Genomic DNA, 16,100 nt, shown 5'->3' with positions numbered 1-16,100 from the left:
AGGAGATGGGGACAACAGAGGATGAGATGGCTGGTTGGCATCACCAACTCTGGACATGAGTTTGAGTAAACTCTGGGAGTTGGCGATGGATAGGGAGGCTTGGCGTACTGCAGTCCATGGGGTCGCAAAGAGTGACTGAGCAACTGAACGGAACTGATAGTTTGGGGTTTTCTCAGTGAGTCGGTAAAGAATCCGCCTGCCAATGCAGGAGACAAAGGAGAAACTCGGGTTCCATCCCTGGGTTGGGAAGATTCCCCTGGAAAAAGGAATGGCAACCCACTCCAGTATTCTTGCCTGGGAAATCTCATGGACAGAGGAGCCTGGTGGGCTACAGTCCATGGGGCCCCAAAGAGTCGGACATGACCGAGCATGCACACACTGATGATTTTAAGTAGGTAAGTGGTGTGATTGGATCGAGGTAATCATGGGAGTAATAGGTAATATTTATTGGACATTTAGCAAAAGCCGGGCCCTGTGTCTAGCAGTTTGCTGGATTATCCCACTTCAGTGATCTGGGAGGGAGATGCCCCTGTGCTCACTTTACAGCTGAAGAAGGGAAGAGGGTGTGTGTCTGCAAAGGTAGATCTGGGGTTTTTGCCCCACGCAGGTGGTGTGTCTCCCTTATAGCAAAGCCAGTGCAGCAGTAGCCGGGGAGCCAGGGCCGCTGCAAGGAGCGAGGCTGCTCTGGGACCGCGTGGCTCTAGCAGTCGGGGGCCAGCAGGAGCTGGAGTGGTGGGTGAGCGGACCTGAGAAGACGGGTATCACATCCAGGGTCTGAATTGACTTTTTGTTATTAGGAAACTTCTCAAGCATACACCAGAAAGGAAGAGCATTATATAATCAATGCCCTTTACTCATCATCCACCTAAAACAATTACGAAAATCTTGCTACATTTTCATTGTTCAGTCACTAAGTCCTGTCCGACTCTTTGCAACTCCACGGACTACATTTTCATATCCCCTCCTTTAATGACACAGCCAGGACATGTCATTTCATCCCGACACACTTGAGAAAGCATTTTCCTACAGAACCTCAGTGCCTTATCACAGTCACGAAAATAAACAGTACTTCATCCAGTACCTGTCCGGATTTCCCCACTTTCAAACAATGTCTTTTTACAGTTAGCCTGTTTGGTTCATCAGCCATCACATCTCAGCTAGAGCAGCTCTGTCAGCTCTTCTTTTTCCCCACAACTGCTCCAGTTTCAGAAGAAAATGGCGCAATGACTTGGGTAAGTTGTGTTTTGCATGAGTTTTGAGGAATGAACGTTCAATGGTCACTGTCTTGGTGGTATACCTAGGAGGTGTGTAAATTGAAGAGATCCAGACAGAGGGAATCAATAGGACCAGATTGTATAAGACTGATGACAGGTGCCCGGAACTAGCCTCCATTCTGAGTTATTAAAACAGCAATCCAAGCTGACTCTGCTCTTGGGCTGTGCGATTTAGAGCAAGTTTCTTATCTCTTCTCAGAGCTTGTTTTCCCATCTGTAAGGTAAAGACACAGCCTCCTTTGCAGAGTATTCAGAGGGCGGTGGCACCCCACTCCACTACTCTTGCCTGGAAAATCCCATGGATGGAGGAGCCTGGTGGGCTGCAGTCCATGGGGTCGCTAAGAGTCGGACATGACTGAGCGACTTCACTTTCACTTTTCCCTTTCATGCATTGGAGAAGGAAATGACAACCCACTCCAGTATTCTTGCCTGGAGAATCCCAGGGACGAGGGAGCCTGGTGGGCTGCCGTCTATGGGGTCGCACAGAGTCGGACACGACTGAAGCGACTTAGCAGCAGCAGCAGCATAAGGTTCCAATGTGATGACATCTTCCCCGGGGTTTAGCTTTGTTTCTGGAGTGTGGGAATTCCGGGGAAGGTGGGTGTTCTGGTTGGAGAAGTCACAGCGCTTCTAAGTGTTTGTCATCTGACCTGCTGTGTGATTCCCTGGGTTGGAAGGAGGAAATTGGTACCCAGAAAGAACGTCAGCCCCTGAAATGCTGAATCCAAGGCCTCTGCTCTCCCCGTTTTTTGGGAACCGCTTATCTTTTTGTCTCTCCTGCCTGTTCTTTGTGTGTGTGTGGCCATGCTTCATGGCATGCTGGATCTTAGTTCCCCAAGCAGGGATCAAACCTGTGTCCACTGCCTTGCAGGTGCAGAGTCTTAACCACTGGATTGCCAGAGAAGTCCCTCTTCTACCTGTTCTGATGGGCCAGGATGGAGCCATTGACCTGGCAATTGTTCAGACACTGATAAACCCTAGATGGAGGGCGTGTTCCTGCGTTTGTATAATACACGGATGTCTGGACCCCAATTCTGGCCTGGGGAATCAGATCGGCAGAGTTACTGGATCTGATTTTAGAAGCTTCCAAATATGCATATTTCATGTGAAATGTAGGCATAACAGGTCTTATGACCTCTGTCACGAAATAAAGGAAGTGGAGAGAGATCAGAGGACTAAATAATTTGCCCAGAGCTACACAGTAAACTGAGAAACCAGAACAGGAACGTGAACCCAGTGTTCTTTCCACCAGCACCTCCCAAGATGTGTTGGCAGAATGCTCATGAAGGAGCCTGACACAGGCTCTGTTAACGTTAGATCCTGTTGGTGATTTGGCTTTGGAAATACTGGAACAAAAATAAATGCTTCTGTGTGGTTCTTTATCTCAGATATGCATATGACACTACCCTTATGGCAGAAAGTGAAGAACTAAAGAGCCTCTTGATGAAAGTAAAAGAGGAGAGTGAAAAAGTTGGTTAAAGTTCAACATTCAGAAAACTAAGGTCATGGCATCCGGTCCCATCCCTTCATGGCAAATAGATGGGGAAACAGTGGAAACAGTGGTAGGCTTTATTTTGGGGGCTCCTAAAATCACTGCAGATGGTGACTGCAGCCATGAAATTAAAAGACACTCACTCCTTGGGAGAAAAGTTATGACCAACCTAGACAGCATATTGAAAAGCAGAGACACTGCTTTGTCAACAAAGGTCCATCTAGTCAAGGCTATGGTTTTTCCAGTGGCCATGTATGGATGTGAGAGTTGGACCATAAAGAAAGCTGAGTGCCGAAGAATTGATGCTTTTGAACTGTGGTGTTGGAGAAAACTCTTGAGAGTCCCTCGGACTGCAAGGAGATCCAACCAGTCCATCCTAAAGGAGATCAGTCCTGAATATTCATTGGAAGGACTGATGCTGAAGCTGAAACTCCAATACTTTGGCCACCTGATGTGAAGAACTGACTCATTTGAAAAGACCCTAATGCCGAGAAAGATTGAAGGTGGGAGGAGAAGGGGATGACAGAGGATGAGATGGCTGGATAGCATCACCAACTCAATGGACATGAGTCTGAGTAAACTCCAGGAGTGGTGATGAACAGGTGTTCTGGTTAAAGAAGTCACACCCCTTCTAAGTGTCCATGGGGTTGCAAAGAGTCAGACATGACTGAGCGACTGAACTGGACTGTGGGGTTCTTGCTGAAGCTGTCGGAGCCTGGAAGGCACCCTTGTGCTGGAGTCCCTGGGGCAGGTGGGACTTGCCTTGGCTTGTCCCCTGCACGGATCCTCGAGGCTCCACAATGACACATGCTCCTGGTGCTGAGCCTTGTGATCACAGTTGCATTTTGTGACAACACATAAGCCCTTGGCTCCTTCCCCAGGCCACAAGCAAGTACTGGTGCCTTCCCTCTCTTCCATCTCCACCCGCTTCACAGATGCGGGCCAGGAAGGGCTCCAGGAGCCCGAGGACAAGCCTGACCCCTGACCCATCTCCGTGCACTTCAGCGGCAATGTCACAGGTGTATTTACCCTATCTTTTCAAGATCCCATCAGCTAGAGCAAAGGTATGAAACCTGAGAAGGTGCGTTACTGTGCTTTCTTGCTTCCTGTTAGGATGAATCAGAGATGTTGAAAGGACATTCTCTGGTGTCTTTCCCAAGGCAAAGCATCTGTCCTACTGTGTGTCTGTCCGGTTACCCATGTGGCATGTGGCCAGCTGCACAAAGCGCAGGATTCGGGGAAGCTGAAGTGAGATCCAGGAGACTCCCAGGACCAAGTGCAGACCAGAATCCCATTTGAATGAACCGGTGGAGAACCTCAGATCCTTGGGTCCACAGGCCTGAGGGTCAGGCAGAAAGGGGCCTGCTGCCCTCCCCTCATCCAACATGGTCCCCCCTCAGCTGCTGCCTCTCCTTGCTCTTCACTCGGCTCAGCCCCACCAGACAGAAAGAGCACAGTTCTCTAATTCATGGTGTTCCCACCTTAGATTACAGAGATATTGGGGCAGAGAGAGGAGGACAAAGGACCACTTGTTGGTAAAGACTGACTGGGGGCCTTTTAGCAAGAGAAGGAGCTCTTGTCTATTCTTTCTGGCTTTTCTCGTATAAAGAAGTGTGAGCTTAGCTCAGGCTGGATTGAAAACTGATGCCTTTGGAGACTTAAAAGGCTTTCAAGTTCAGAGGTTGAAAACTCCAGCATTTGGAGAACCTCAGGCTGGAGGTGGGTGTGTGATAGGGAGTGGTGGTGGCAGGGCACACTTGCGATTCTGCGTCCCACCTGCAGGGGGCACTTGCTGCCCGTAGGACTCAGGTCCGACTGTTGCTATTCTGATTTTTCCAGAGAAGTCCGCCCTTGTAATGTGAAATCCCCTAAATTTTTAAAAAATGTATTAGTTGGTATTGAGAGATAGGCGATTAACAATGTTGTGATAGTTTCAGGTGAACAGTGAAGGGACTCAGCCGTAAAGATACATGTATCCCTTCCCCCCAAACCCCCCTCCCATCCAGGCTGCCACATGCCGTTGAGCAGAGCTCCGTGCGCTGTACAGTAGATCCTTGGTTATCCATTTTAAATACAGCAGTGTGTACATCCCAGACTCCCTAACTATCCCTTCTCAAAGTCTATGAGTCTGTTTCTGTTTTGTCAGTAAGTTCATTTGTATCATTTCTTTTTAGAGTCCATATATAAGGGGAAATACCCTAATTTTTAAGTGTTGGATCTAATTCACATTATTGTATCAATGCTGTGTGCAGGCCAAAAAAAAGGCATCTGAGAGCTGGGTTTGGTTAGAAACTGGCCTTGAGTTTAGGGCTTCCCTGGTGGCTCAGATGGTAAAGAATCTGCCTGCAATGAAGGAAAGCAGCGTTTGATTCCCTGAGTTGGGAGCAGGGAATGGCAACCCACTCCAGCATTCTTGCCTGGAGGATCCCATGAACAGAGGAGCCTGGTGGGCCACAGACCATGGGGTCTCAAAGAACTGGACACAACTGAGCAACCAACACTTTCTTTTTTCCTGATTGTTTTATAATCACAAGAAGGAAACTAGCACTGAGGATGCCCTGAGTGTAACGAAAGCTTAAAAATGGAGTTCTTTTAGGAAAGCTGAAGAGGTGAGTCTGGTGCTGGAATCTGGGCTGAGTTCTCAGGGTTGCTCAGGTGGATTGCTGGGGGCACAGCATGGTCTGTGCTTTGGCCGCATTTGAACATGAGAATGGCCACGTGGCCGGGCAGAAGCACTGCCTTTCACGGGTCACTTCAATAGGTGCTGGGAGCAGCTGGCTGTGCTTGTCAGAGTCCTTCCTGTTATTTCTCTGATGGCCCCACCCTGGGAGCACACCCCTTTGCCTTTTGGTCACCCCGAGGCTAACTGGGGTCAGGGAAAGTCCCTGGGGGTGGGACTAGCTGGAGGCAACCCCCCACCCCCATCAACTTCTGCTGCTCCTGCCAGAGCCTTAGCACTGCTAACTTTTGCCTTTTTAGGAAACTGAGGCCCAGAGATGAGGCGGGCCTGGCCCAGGGCACTTCCAACTGTTCAGACCTGCGAGGAGTTCAGACCTCCCATCCGTGGTTCTGTTTCAAAGCCTTGGGCTGTCACTGCAGGATTATCACAGGTGAAGACAGGCTGCTGCGACCAGCCCAGGTTCCTGGTGCTCTGACCTCGGGGCTGCCAGGCCCCACCCCTCGTGTCCAGGCTCCGCCCCCCTCATGCCCCGCTCTCCCCAACTGAAGAGTCTGATCAGACTGAAAGGTCTCTGTCTCCCTCTCATCCCTTCCCTTCTGGTTCCCCCTCTTCCGAGTCTGGAGACCAAGGGCATGGAGAAGGAGCTGTTGCTCTCAAAAAGGGGCTTTGACAATCCTGCTCCTCCCATAGGCGGTCAGAGAGAGGTGGGCCTGACTCTTCAGAAGGGCTTTGAGGAAACTCTCCTGATGGAGGCACGATGGCAGAGGCAGGGCCAGGCTGGAAGGAGGGTAGTGTCCTCCCAAGACCTCTCCAGGGCCCGCTGTTCATCCAGGCTGGCACCCGTGGCCCTTCCCTCTGGCCCAAGGAGGTCCGTTTATAAGAAGGATGTGGGGACCGGGCCCTCCCTGGAGAAAGGATGAAATCTGGGAGGGAGAGAACACCAAGCAGCTGAGGTCATGAAAAGCCCAGACCGCGTCCACCCAAAGTCCAGAGATGCCTAAGGAGGGCTACTTGGGGTCTTCATCCTCCTGGGTAAGTGTGGAAGTGCTGCCTGGGGTGAAGTGGGGGTGCAGGACCTCAGGGACCCCCAGGGAGTCACCTGGAGTCACTGCAGCTTCCTATCCCCACACCCACCGGTGTTACCGAGTTGGCACAGGACTGTGGGGAAAGGCAGGCCTTTCGTGTTTTGAGAGATTATGCGAAAGCAGCCAGTAGTCAAGTTACAGATGTGAGAGTTGGACCATAAAGAAGGCTGAGCGCCGAAGAATTGATTCTAATTGTGGTGCTGGAGAAGATTCTCGAGAGTCCCTTGGACAGAAAGGAGATCAAACCAGGCAATCCTAAAGGGAATCAGTCTTGAATGTTCACTGGAAGGACTGATGCTGAAGTTGAAGCTGCAATAATTTGGCCACCTGATGTGAAGAGCTGACTCATTGGAAAAGACCCTGATGCTGGGAAAGATTGAAGGCAGGAGAAGAAGGGGATAACAGAGGATGAGATGACTGGATGGCATCACCGACTCAATGGACACGAGTTTGAGCAAGCTCTGGGGGATGGGGAAGGACAGGGAAGCCTTGCGTGCTGCAGTCCATGGGGTCCCAAAGAGTCAGACACGACTGAGTGAACAAGTCAAGTCACAGACACAGATTCTTGGGGAAGAAGCCCTCTGGTTGGGACCCAGGGCTCCAGATGCCCAAGCCTGGGATTTACATGCACCTGATGGTGACTGCAGCCATGAAATTAAAAGACGCTTACTCCTTGGAAGGAAAGTTATGACCAACCTAGACAGCATATTGAAAAGCAGAGACATTTCTTTGCCGACTAAGGTCCATCTAGTCAAGGCTATGGTTTTTCTAGTGGTCATGTATGGATGTGAGAGTTGGACTGTGAAGAAGGCTGAGCACCAAAGAATTGATGCTTTTGAACTGTGGTGTTGGAGAAGACTTGAGAGTCCCTTGGACTGCAAGGAGATCCAACCAGTCCATTCTGAAGGAGATCAGCCCTGGGATTTCTTTGGAGGGAATGATGCTGAAGCTGAAATTCCAGTACTTTGGCCGCCTCATGGGAAGAGTTGACTCATTGGAAAAGACTCTGATGCTGGGAGGGATTGGGGGCAGGAGGAGAAGGGGACGACAGAAGATGAGATGGCTGGATGGCATCACCGACTTGATGGACATGAGTCTGAGTGAACTCCGGGAGTTGGTGATGGACAGGGAGGCCTGGTGTGCTGCGATTCATGGGGTCACAAAGAGGCAGATATGACTGAACTGAAGGAACTGAGAGCTGTGATCTCGGGGGCAGGGGTGAAAGGGAGGGGGCTGAGCAGGGAGCACCTAAGTGGGTCTGTCTTTACTCCTGGGACTACTCCAGCTCTGCAACCATCTGGACAGAAAAAGCATCCAAGTGGATACCAGTGTTATGGATCGAATGTTTGTGTCCCCCCCCCCCCCCGGCCCCGCAACATCCGTAGGTTAGAACCCTGTCCCCCGGTGTGGCGGCATTTGGGGGTGAGGCCTTCGGGGGTCATTAGGTTTAGGTGTGGTTCTGAGGGTGGGGCCTCCATGGTGGTATTAATGTCCTCATAAGAGAAAGACAAACAGCGCCTCCTCTCTCTCCACGGGCACTTCAACAAGGAAAGGCCACGCAAGGACATAATGAGAAGTTGGCTGTCTACAAGCCTGGAAGGGAGTCCTCACCAAGATCCAAATCAGCTGGGACTTGGACCTCCAGCCCAATTTGTTGTTTCATTATAGCTCCCAAGTCAACTGTGACAACTGGTATTATTGGTCTGACCACGCAGAATCCACTCAGTGGTCCACTCAGACCCAGGGCTCGCATCTGCTGGTTGCCAAGCTCAGACCCGCTCCCACGCACCCTGCACCCTGCGTACAAGATCTTAGCTCCCTAACCAGGGATCAAACCTGAGTCCCCTGCAGTGCAAGTGTGGAGTCTTAAACACTGGACCAGCAGTTAAGGAACGGCATTTCTTAATCATTCTTAACCATGAACAGGAACGTTTCTATTCCATTTTTAAAATATTGTTGGCTTTATTTTCAAAATTCAAAGGCACAAGGGGCTACAGAAGGCAGACGTTTGATTTTCAGCCAATTCCCCAGGTGGGTATCAGTGAGTTATAAGAAAAAGACACGACTTCTCTCCGCCCAAGTCTTTGGTATTCATACAGTTTTACGTGTCATTTCCCCAGGTTTTGATTGTTTGTTCTGGTTCCCTGTCAGTTTCCCTGTGACCCAGGGCTGGAACACGTGAGGAGCTAAGGATGCTCAGACAGGAGGGTGGATGGTGTGCGCCCCCCCCCCCACCACGAATTCTGAGACCCATTGAGGGTGGCCGCCTGACCTCAGTGCCTAAGGGGCCTTGCTCACCCACCTGCTTGGCCCCAGGCTGCCTAAATATGGGGCTTTGAAAAAATAGGAACCTGGGGAAGTATGTGGTGGTAACCATGGGCTCCTGACTCTTGGACCTTGGGGACAAATAATCTTGCTGGCAGTTGGGCCCCATCTTGGAAACTCGTGGGGAGGAGACGTGGCCACAGGGGACCTTTCCCAGATAGATTCAGAATGAAGGGAAGGAGGGAAGGTTGAGAGAATTCCCCTGGCCTGGGAGAGCACAGAGATGGAAACAGGGAAAATCCTGCCCTCATGCAGCACTTTGGGGCCATTTGGAGAGGAATCTTTAATAACATCAGGGCGATCTCTCTTCTCTTTGCCATAAGTTCACAGATTAGAACTTCAAGGCAGACATAGTCAAAAGGTTTTCAATGAAGTACTTTCACTGTCTGCTTAAGATAACATTCAAAATAACCGTGTCCCCCACGTAGACCAGCCCCGGCCGGTGGGTCCTCCTTGGTCCAGCCCACGGACATGGCCTCCTGGGGAAAGGACTACAAGCTGCACTGCGCCCATCTGGGGGGCGGACAACCTGGGGGGCTGACCAGGCCCACAAATCCAGGCGTCCAGGGAGCACAGGCCTTGGCAGACAGCCCCCTCCGCCTTCTGCAGGGCTGTCCGCCAGGGCGGCCGGAGCCCCAGGGGGAGGGTTCTGAGCCAGCAGGGCCAGGGAAGCCCGGCTCACCTTGACCCTTGGCTGACGGGAAGAAGGGAGGACATCGGGAACTGAGCTGTCCCTGGAATCAGGTACTCCCCCCCAAAAAACCTGTCTGCCACCACTGAGCTTACTAACAGGGCAAACCCCGGAACCACTTCCAGCCCATTTTTCTCGGCCATAAAACCAGCAAAAATATTATCAATCCTACTCCATTCTCAGGATTGTCATGAGGACCAAATCTAATTGAATACTTAGTTGAAAGCATGTTTGCAAAGACAAGAAAGTGTGAGGAAGTGTAAGTTACCACCTCGGTCACTTTCCCCTGGGTATTCCAGTTTGCCAGTGTCTTAAAAAATTGAGCCCTGGGATTAAGAGATACAAATGATTAGCTACAAGGATATATTGTACAGTAGAGTATAGCCTTTAAAAATTCTGCATCACTATACTGTACACCTGTAACATAATAACCTATAAGATAATATTATATATAGTATTGCATAATATAACCTGTAATATAATTTGTACATCAAATATACTTCAGTTTGAAAATAAAAATTGAATTAAAAAAAAAAGAGCTCTGGGCTCATCCTGAGCAGAGCATACTTCCTGGGGACAGCCTCTGTGTAACTCCACTTGGTCTTGCATTTTTGTGAGATTCTCTAATCTGGCACCTGCTCAGATTTCCTTTCCTTTATAACTGAAAAGAGAAATTTAATTTGTGTCTGTTATCTTGTTAGTTTGTATCTCTCAGTTTCTCATTAGATTGTATCTGTTCACCCAGGGGAAATATTTCTGAACATTGAGACCTAACATTCTTACCAAACTTTTTTATGTGCAAAAGTAAACTCTCTCCAAGGCTTCTGGCTCAATCCTCCACACCTCCTACAAGCTAGATATTCTGATTAAGCCCATTTTAAAGGTGGAGAGGCTGAGACACAAGCAAGGTAAGCAACCTGTCCAAAGAAATGGAGCCAGTAGGTGATGAAAACTAGGACTCAAGCCCAGATAATGTGAGATAAGTCCCTGGTGTTAATCTCTCCTGCCTTCCTGATTCTCACAGCATCTTACCTACTGTGTCCTCAATAAATCTGAACGAGGTATCTCATTCACATGAATGATAAAAACCGGTTAGACAAGGTCCGGCCAAGGGACAGCCCCTTGGCGCATCACTAGTGACTTTCCCCCACGCCCAGGATGGCCTCAGTCCCCATCAGCAGCCTCTGAGTCTGGCTGTTGAATGGACTTCCAGCCCACAAAAAAGCAGAAGAGATGGGAACAATTCAGTCAAATCAAGCAGTGCCTTTATAAACAAAAAGAAATTCAGTTATTTTGACGCTTGACTTTTTTTTTTTTTTTTTAACTACTTTCAAATTGGCTCCCAATTATTTAGGAGGTCCTAAATAATCCATTCCGGAGTTTTGCCCCAGACCAATATCAATTTAGAGATTGTGATTTATGAAAGTCTTCCTCTTCTTTTTCCCATCTTGAAAATTGGGACATTTGCCTGAATCTGGTTTTCTGGGATCGTCCATTCTCCTTAATCTCATTCACTCCCTCACTCACCACATTTATTGAGCACTTGCCATACACCAGGCAACAAGGGGAGTCAGGGAGGCAGCCAGCAATTCTGATCTCACAAGGGGGTAAGGGGTGTGTTTGGTCTGGGTCTGGAGATTTGAACTCCCAAAGGGGCAGCTGCTTGCCCTCCGGCTCCTGCCTTCCTCCTTCCGCCCCGGAATATTCCTGACCTTGCTGTCCCAGACGCATTTCTGCAGTCTTTGCGCTATTCTCTGCATTGGGGTGAACTTTCAGGTCCTTCTGAGTTTTGCGTCTCTGAGGCTTTTACAGAAATCTGTCCCTCTTGCCTTCACTTCGTCATCTTCACTTCTGACCTTTGGCTTCTGTCTTTTGACCTTTTCAAATTCTGAAATCCTCAGAAGCACCCAATATGTTTGGGTGTTTCAGACGCTGGTCTTGCCGTCCCTGCGGTGGTCTCTGGTTTGTTTGTTTGTTTAATCACTTGGGATTTAAGGAGGAGGAGCAGATCTTGAGTCATCCGGAGACACCTCTGCCCTTCTGGAGGGAGCCGACTCCAAGATGCGAGAGCGCTACTTCCAGGGTGTGGGGGCTCCGCCTGGATTTACAGACGTGGGGAGCCACAAGACTTTACCTGCTGCAGCTCACAGCTTTCTGCAGACCTGGCTGAGCCGTCTCTAGGGTCACGTGTGGTAAACAGACAAAGAAGGTCAGCGCTGATTGGACAGCTGAGCCTCCCCCGACCAACGGGACTGAGACACGCCCTAGTGACGAGATGCTAATTTTGCATGTCTCTTTCCCAGGATGCTCAGCAGTGCTTCTGATTCTTGTCTTTAAACACATTTCTGTTATTTCTGGATAAATAGGCGCTCGCGGGCGGGGGTGTGTGTGTTAAGGGATGCATATTATTCATATTGCAAGTGTTTTACTTTATGGATGCCAACTGGAATGTCACTGTAAGGTAAAAATGAATGAACATTTGAGCTTTAAGTACTTCAGGCGGCTGTGTTGTATACCGGCTGGTCCGAAGGTAGTGAGTTATCTCAATTGATTGTTCACAGTCAGTTACAGATCGAACTCCTCGTTCTACTCTTCCCCCCTTCTCACTACTGCACTTGACTAGTCTTTTGCAGACCTGCTGCCCTTTCTAGTTATTAAATACGTTGTTCTTGTCTTGATTTTAATTTAAAAAATTTGGAAGTCAACACAGTCTTATCATTGAGACAAGAACTGGTAATGCAATTTTCAAAAAAATAGTTCTTTCCCTCCAGAAGCCAACAATGAATTTGAGGAAAGCCATCACAGAAGCTCCCCCACCCCTCAGGGAAGCTCCCCTACCCCCACTCAAATAGATTTGGGAAAGATAGTATATATTCTAAGAGGTCAAGGAAAGAAAATCAGACAATGGGTGAGGGTGAATGAGGATTTTATTTTTCCCACTGTTTCATGGTGTGGGTTTTTAAATTTAATTTCTGCATTCTTTAAATCACTTGCCAAAAAAGGGGGAAAGTCTTTAAAGATATGTAAGGATTTTAAAATACTTTGAATATCAATAGGATGAATGATTAATATTTGATAATACAATACTTAATTGACAAAATTAGGAGACATTTCAAAGTTGACAATCCTGTTAAGTTTTGAAGATAGAGATGTGAACATTCTCAGAAAGAAAGTGTTTTGGAGAAAGAAAACCCAAGTCCAAGAGTCTGGAAATAGAGAAGAAAGTGAAAGAAGGCAGAGTGCATTGCAGGACTCCCGGGTGGGACCTTGGAGCCACTTTCTCATCCTGGTCTGTCCTAACTTTCTTGCATAACCTTAAGAAAATCATTAAGCAGCCTCTTCCATCTGATGTGGGATGGGGGGAGGGGGTGGCGTGCAAAACAGTATCTTCCTACCTCTTAGCTAGATGGAAATGTAAATTCCTAACAGCATCAGAAGTGAGACATAGTACTGTGTAGCTGTCACAAATGGGTATATAATAAAGGAAACTGTTTGGTTTGTCCTTACAAGTGCAAGCAATCCAGGGTACCTTGAGGATTTCCTCGGTGCTTCCACAAATACCATCTTGTTTAGTTGACCCGGCAGAGAGGTAAGGCAGTGTTAGGAGTACCACCCTCAGGAAGCCTGTGGGTGTTCTAGGTCCTGTGCCCTTTCTTGTGCACCTGACTGCTTCCTTGAAAGGGACATATACTTAGGAATGAACCACCTCAATTACAGTGAACCTAGGCAGCATGTTAAAAAGCAGAGACATCACTTTGCCTCCAAAGGTCCATATAGTCAAAGCAATGGTTTTTCCAGTAGTCATGTACCGTCATGAGAATTGGACTATAAAGAAAGCTGAGCGCCAAAGCACTGATACTTTTCAACTATGGTGTTGGAGAAGACTCTTGAAAGTCCCTTGGACTGCAACATCCAACCAGTCCATCCTAAAGGAGATCAGTCCTGAATATTCATTGGACGGACTGATGCTGAAGCTGAAACTCCAATACTTCGGTCACCTGATGCAAAGAACTGACTTATTAGCAAAGACCTGCAACGGAGGATGCTGAAAAGGAAGGTCCTCTGGTCTCCGGATTGTTCACTGAGAAAAAGGTTTGGGTGTCCCAGGCGTGAAGGAGGAGGACAGGTTTATCGTATTGGCTTAAACCTAGGGTCCATTAAGTTTTGCTTTTCCAGCTAAAGGTAAAGGTTTGAGTATGGGGCTGGGGAGCAAAATGAAAAACCCCCCACAACCCTTCTCTTCTCAAATACAAGCTTCTGCAAATTAAGAATATTTTGGCTTCAACCGTGGTGTCTGCAATGATAGCAGGATTGGGGATACATTTTTACTAAGACTTGTAATCTGAGATTCAAACTTGAGAGGCAGCTTGTATGTACCTGGCAACCCTGACTTCCTCACACAAGTCTTACAAAAGAACTAACGTCAAACCCTTTTCTTTCTGGACTTATTACATGACTGTAGGCTGGCCTCATTGTTTAGTTGGCCATTCACTACTGGTTTGAAGTTCTTATCACCTGGTTAGGAATCTTCAGGAGAAGAAGGGGACGACAGAGGATGAGATGGTTGGATGGCATCACCGACTCAGTGGACATGAATTTGAGCAAGCTCCGGGAGTTGGTGAAGAAGGGAAGCCTCTTGTGCTGCAGGCTCCTGAAGGCTGTACCTGCTGCAGTCCACTGGTCATCCTGGCAGGCAGTCATGCCTGTGCATTTTCCTGTGTTTAAAAAAAGTCAGGCAGGAGTTGGTACTTGGCTGTCCTGTTGGGGGGTGGGTGGCGGGTAGGGCGGGGAGAAAAAAAGACAACAAAGAAAAAAAATTTTTAAACACGAATTTCCCTTTTCCCACATGCAGTAAAAGGCTAGTCAAGTGAAGCAGTGGGAGTGGATAAGGAACAAAGAAATCTGTAACTGGCTGTGATCAATTAATTGTAAACACCACTGCACTCGGACCAACCGAAAAACTCGTTCACACAGCTACTTATATAAGCCTCCAGGGCTCCATCCCCTCTAGAGTTACGGTGATTATCTACAGAGGGAGAGGTCGCTTTTGACACCGTGTAACGTCTGCCTCGTTCAACGACCCTGACTTTTAGAAAAGAAAACCATTAAGCAGATGAACTTTGTCAAGAAAAGAGCCTTTTCCTTTTCGGTGGAATTGCAGGAGCTGCGGGCGGCCCTGCTAGAGCATTGTGGGGGATCTGCATGCAAAATGAGGCGCGGGCCCGGGGCTCCCGGAGTCCCCGAAGGTGGGTCCCGGAGGGTCTGTGAAGCGTGCGGAGCTCCCGGGATTTGTCTGAAGTCTCCGAGGGCCGCGGCGTGTGCGTGGGGGCGGCCGCGCGCCGGCGGGTTCGGCTTCCCGGGGCCCCAGGCCCCGCATGTCGGGCTGGGACGCGGGGAGCTCGCCCGGGTCGCGCGGGGGCGTCACCGTCCGGAACCCGGCGTCCTGGGACGCGGAGCCCAGCCGCCCGGGGCGCCCGAGAGCCTGCAGGTGGCGGGGAGCTCCTCGCCGTCTCCGCGGCCGCCCCCTCCTGTCCTCCGCGAGCGCTTGTGGTTTTAGGAGAACCCGGGACTGTCAGCTCTCTTGGAGGGAGATCCCCGCCCCCTTGTTTACGCAGAAAGGGAAACAGTGAGTTTGGTCCCTAAAGGCTAAAACTAAAAATCTATATGATTCAGTTCAGTTCAGTCGCTCAGTCGTATCAGACTCTTTGCGACCCCATGGACTGCAGCACGCTAGGCTTCCCTGTCCATCACCAACTCCCGGAGTTCACCCAAACTCATGTCCATTGAGTCGGTGATGCCATCCAACCATCTCATCCTCTGTCGTCCCCTTCTCCTCCTGCCCTCAATCTTTCCCAGCATCAGGGTCTTTTCAAGTGAGTCAGTTCTTCGCGTCAGATGGCCAAATATTGGAGCTTCAGCTTCAACATCAGTCTTTCCAATGAACACCCAGGACTGATTTCCTTTAGGATGGACTGGTTGGATCTCCTTGCAGCCCCAGGGACTCTCAAGAGTCTTCTCCAATACCACAGTTCAAAAGCATCCGCTCAGCTTTCTTTACAGTCCAACTCTCACAGCCATACATGACTACTGGAAAAACCATAGCCTTGACTAGACGGACCTTTGTTGGCAAAGTAATGTATGATTAATCTGTATGATTAGCAGTGAGGTTTTAAAAAAAGACTCCTGGAAGAAATGAGGCGGGTGGTAACCGGAGCTGAGAAGTCGCCTGGCTTTTCTCCGGCAGAGGGGGTCCCGGGGTCGCAGAGCTCCAGCCCCGCAGCAAGGCCATTTCCCCGTGGCTTTGCTAGCCCGGGGTCCCCACGGCCAGAAGCGAACAGTGAGAGCTGGGCGCCAAGCGCGGCTTTGGGACAGGTCGCTTTCAGGTTCTGTGGGGAGGACTGCAAGGAGATCACACCAGCCCATCCTAAAGGAAGTCAACCCTGGATATTCATTGGAAGGACTGATGCGGAAAGACCCTGATGCTGGGAAAGACTGAAGGCAGGAGGAGAAGGGGACAACAGAGGATGAGGAGGTTGGATGGCATCACTGACTC

This window comes from Ovis canadensis, chromosome 4 (assembly GCF_042477335.2).
Source record: "Ovis canadensis isolate MfBH-ARS-UI-01 breed Bighorn chromosome 4, ARS-UI_OviCan_v2, whole genome shotgun sequence".
In the NCBI taxonomy this organism is placed as follows: Eukaryota; Metazoa; Chordata; class Mammalia; order Artiodactyla; family Bovidae; genus Ovis; species Ovis canadensis.
Note: the sequence above shows the minus strand (reverse complement) of the source record.